The following is a 4,626-nucleotide window of genomic DNA, read 5'->3' on the forward strand; positions in this document are numbered from 1 at the left end:
CGCTGATGGAATTGTGATTGGAATGCGAGTTTATGGTGTGCTTTCTTTTTTGTGTACTGATATCTCCATTGTTGACTTTGACATTTAGAACATGTCAAAAAATGAATGGATGTCTTATGGAAAATTCCACCAGTTTGTCCTCATTTTCTGGAAAGTTCACTTTAGAGGTAGAAGGTTTCTGACAGATGCAAGGAAACTGTTGGTAAGTTGACAAGTGGATTTGTTAGACTTGTGTGTTTCTGCATTCAGCCTAAACTGAAGTTCACAGTCAGAGGGAGACATTCATCACTCTAAATTATCACAGGAACAGAAAAAAGTCTGTTTTAGCCCTTTGACAGGTCTGATCTCATGGCAATCTGCATAAGCCTTGGGTGTCAGAATTCCAGGGAATTTTATTTTCAGACAGTTAATGAGATTCTGGAAGTATGTGATAGTATCTTCATTGTTTATTTACTCAGTAGGTTAGGGTTAGAGTTATCCAACATACTGTTTTCTGGGCTCATACTGTATCTATGAAAGATCCTCAGAATAGGAGAGCTGGGTTAGACCAACAGCAACCTTTTATTAAAAATTGGATATGGTCCAGTCAGTGTCATCCACCTGATATGATGGTTTGATTACATATTTAAATACTATTTCTGACAAGAATACAATTACTACTATTCTAAATTCGAAATATTTTTTCTATTTGTTTGGCATGACTGGTCAAACCCTATAGCAGTAGTGATCTCTGGTCAGGTCTCACAGTCAGAGCTGTCAGACAAGTTCAAGGCCTGGATTTAGCAACATGACATCTCACGCCACCTGTGGATCCTGCGGCCCGTACTTGTCCTGCTGTCTGTTGTCGATAAGAGGAAGATCACACTCCGCCTCCTCTGCAGGTGGCTGGGCCGACCACGCCACCATGAAGCCTGAGCAGCAATGCTTTGTACATTCAGAACAAGCTGAAGTCCTGCATTTTGCAGGTTCAGTGATGAGCTTATAGTGCAGTGGAAAAGGAAGGCTCTACTTCTGAAGCTACCCCTGTATCTGTACCTCACATCTTTACTTACTTTCAAATCCAGCAGTTATGATACCATATTACAGGACTGCTCAGTTTTAAATGCTGAACTTAGCAAGACAGGTCATTTGAGTTTCTTGTCCCCCTCAATAATTTAAAGCAATGATATCTCACATTTGCAGTGATTTTCGCAAATGCTTTTTAGAATGTATGTCCCTGTATGTAGCTGACTGACTGCTGGAACGAGTGACTGAATTGAATTGTGTATTTTCTTACCTGATTTGATAAAGGATAAATGAAAAATAGAAGTAAAGACTGGCTGAAAAGGCAGAAGACAGCACAGGATACAGCAGAGCAGCATGGCTTTATCACCTCGGCATCCAGACAGGTAGGAATCCCTCACTTGAAAACCACTTGCTACAGTAGGGCCCAAGGCAAAGCCCAAACCAAGAAGCTCTGGGTTTGTAGGAATTTTCATATCAGTTTGTCTGAACAGCATTTGTGTCTTTATCTCTCTGTTTCTGCTTCTCTCTTATTGACTGTTTAATTGCCTTTATTTCAGCTGAAATCAACAAGATCCAAACACCTTAAGGCATCCATTATTCCCTCATCCGTATTCATTGTTTGGTGATTTGGCTGCTTCCTTTTGTCTTGTTTCCTGTTTGCTATCTTTGTTTGCTTGCTCGCTTGGCTGCTTGACTGCTTTTTTTTATATTCCATCTGTCCTGTTTTTCCTCCTTTCTTTGTTTTTTTTTATTTTTTTTATTTTTCTTTCAGGAATACGCTATTGTTAATTATGTGTGTCTGCCTCCCTCTAGCAGTCTATCTCAGGTTGGCTGTAGCTGATTGTATCATGATGTTAGAACTGATAGTCTTATAATCTGCTTGTAAAGCATCACAGTGTACTTCAAGTACAGTGCTGCTGATTTGTTTTCTCCTTCCTTCCAGCCATCCATCCATCCATCCATCCATCCATCCATCCAGGATATATTCCAGTGTCCATCAGGAATTTGTGGGTCCATCATTCCTTCGTTCTGCAATGGATATCAGGACTCTGCAATCTGATCTGCTCTGGTGTTATTGGATGCTGGGGACCATATTTATGGACAGACTAAAAGCCAGAAATAGATCTCGACTTGGTTCTGAAAAATTGAGACTGCACCAACCTGAACGTGAAAAACATCTGAGCCCTAGCACTAATATATTTCTAATAAATACATTTCAAATATGTGGTTCCACCACATATTTGAAGTAGAAGAGAAATCAGGTATTGACAATGTGTTGTTTGCCTCTGTGTTCAGCCCAGGTCAGAGCTGAATGATCACTCTCCCTCTCTTCTAGCCTGCACCTCCCCCAATCCGTCTTCAATCCATCTCTCCCTCCACTCCTCCATCATCAAACTCCAGTAGTCCTAATGGACCAGAGAGAGAGAGGAGGGACTACCTCCATCTCAGAGACCTGCTTCTGTTTGGCCTCTGGATGGACAGAAATATAAGGGAGAAGGATAGAAAGAGGAAGGAGACAGGTGTGGAGAGAAGAAATATAGAAAGAGAAAGGGGTAAATGAGGGTTCTTTGGTTAGGGTAGTTGTTCTATATAAAGCATTAATGACTCAAACAACCCTCTGATTTGTTGAAAATCATAATAAATAATGCAGCAATGTTCTTAAAAAGGTAATTTAATACTGTTGGTTTGGAACATCTCATCCTTTCTTAAATGATTCTTTATAGCGCCATAACAAACCTATGTGGAACCATATAGAGGACTTTTAAAAAGGCAAACAACAGTAATTCGTTTTTTGTGTGTCAAAGTAAAAGGTCATGCCTAGGATTTATTATCAACTAAATTCTGCCCATAAAAGTTATGAAATGATATACATGCCACCTCTGTACCTGCCTGCTGTACCAATACCTTTGTTGTGATAAGAGCTGAATAGCTCAATTTTTTCTCAGTTTCAATACTGACATAGTCACTGCACTTTGGCTTTGTAAGCCTAAATAGACATTTACAGGTACTATATAATATTGTTTTTGTTAGGAGTGTAGTAATTGATGAGAGTCGTGCTAAAAGGAGCACAGTTGGAGAGAGAAAAACAGAAAGAAAGAGACCAACAGAGACCGAGGGAGGGAGGCAGAGAGAGGGAGAGAGACTGAAAGAGAGAGAGAGAGAGAGAGAGAGAGATGTGGAGTGTAGTGTTGAGAGGAGAGGAAGTGGCTGTTAATGGCTGTTTGATCGATCAGAGGAGCTGCTGTCCCTATCCAGGGGAGAGGGAGAGAGAAAGACAGAGAGGCCATTTACTGGCTTTCCCTGAAAGAGAAGCATGCTTCTGCCTCACTCTGGTGAGACCGACAAGACAAATAGAAAGAGAAAGAGTTTTGCCGGGTTTACCAAGAGCCCAAAAGAGATCGTTCTTGGGTCTATTCCGCCATGAGTGTCTGCTGTCCCTCCCTGCTCCACTAGCAGAGAGCACTAGCTCTACTGGACCTAGTATCAACTCCAGTAGACCCAGGACCCCTGCTCTAGTAGTCCCAGGACACCTGCTCCAATAGAAGGAGGACCAGCTCCAGTAGACCCAGGACCAGTTCCAGCAGAATCAAGATTGGCTCCAGTGGACCAGTGCTCAGCTCCACTCCACACACGACCAGCTCTAATTGACCCAGGACCAGTTCCAGCAGACTCAAGATTGACCAGTGGACTTCGGATCCGTTCCAGTAGACCCAGGACCAGCTCTGATAGACCCAGGATAAGCTACAGTAGACCTAGGACTGGCTCCAGTTGACTTAGGACCAGGTACAGTAGACCCAGGACTCCAGCTCCAGTAGACCCAAGATTGGCTCCACTAGACCCAAGACTTGCTCCAGCAGACCTAGCACTAGCTCCAGTAGACCCAGGACTCCAGTTCAAGTAGACCAGGAACTAGCTCTAGTAGACCTTGGACCTGACCCAATAGACCCAGAAACAGCTCCAATAGACCTAAGGACCCAGCTCCAGTAGGCCAGGAGCAGCTCTGGTAGACTCAGGACCCCAGATCTAGTAGACCTAGAAGTAGCTCCAGTGGACCAACCGGCCCCAGTAGACCCAGAAACAGCTCCAGTAGACCCAAGGACCCAGCTCCAGTAGGCCCAGGAGCAGCTCTGGTAGACCCAGTACCCCAGATCCAGTAGACCCACGACCCTGTCTCAAGTATACCTAGGACCAGCTCCAGTACAGCCAGCACTGGTTTCAGTAGACTCAGGACCGCCTACAGTAGACCTAGTATTAGCTCCAGTAGACCCAGGACTGGCTCCAGTCCACCCAGGACGCAGGGCCCTGGCTCCAGTAGACCCAGGGCCAGCTCCAGTAGACTTTGTACCAACTCCAATACACCCAGGACATATAGGACCCAGAGAGATCTCCAAATCTAGCTCTATCGAGAGAGGCAGGTGCACCCATCCTTCCTGCTCAGTCCATGCTGCTGTTCCTGGGGATGGACCGCACTGAGGATGGGGAAAGCTGGATGGAAGACCAGTGGGAGAAATGGTATGCTGACTTTCCTCTAAAGTGGTGACATTGCAAAAATTAAATACTTGCAATTTTTAAAAGAAAGTTTGGTATGAAAGTGGTCAAATTTAAAGATCTTGAATATCA

Source organism: Centroberyx affinis, unplaced genomic scaffold, assembly GCF_046629955.1.
Source record: "Centroberyx affinis isolate AG114_WGS23_722 - 3 ecotype Tasmania unplaced genomic scaffold, CSIRO-AGI_Caff_v1 ptg005625l_1, whole genome shotgun sequence".
In the NCBI taxonomy this organism is placed as follows: domain Eukaryota; kingdom Metazoa; phylum Chordata; class Actinopteri; order Beryciformes; family Berycidae; genus Centroberyx; species Centroberyx affinis.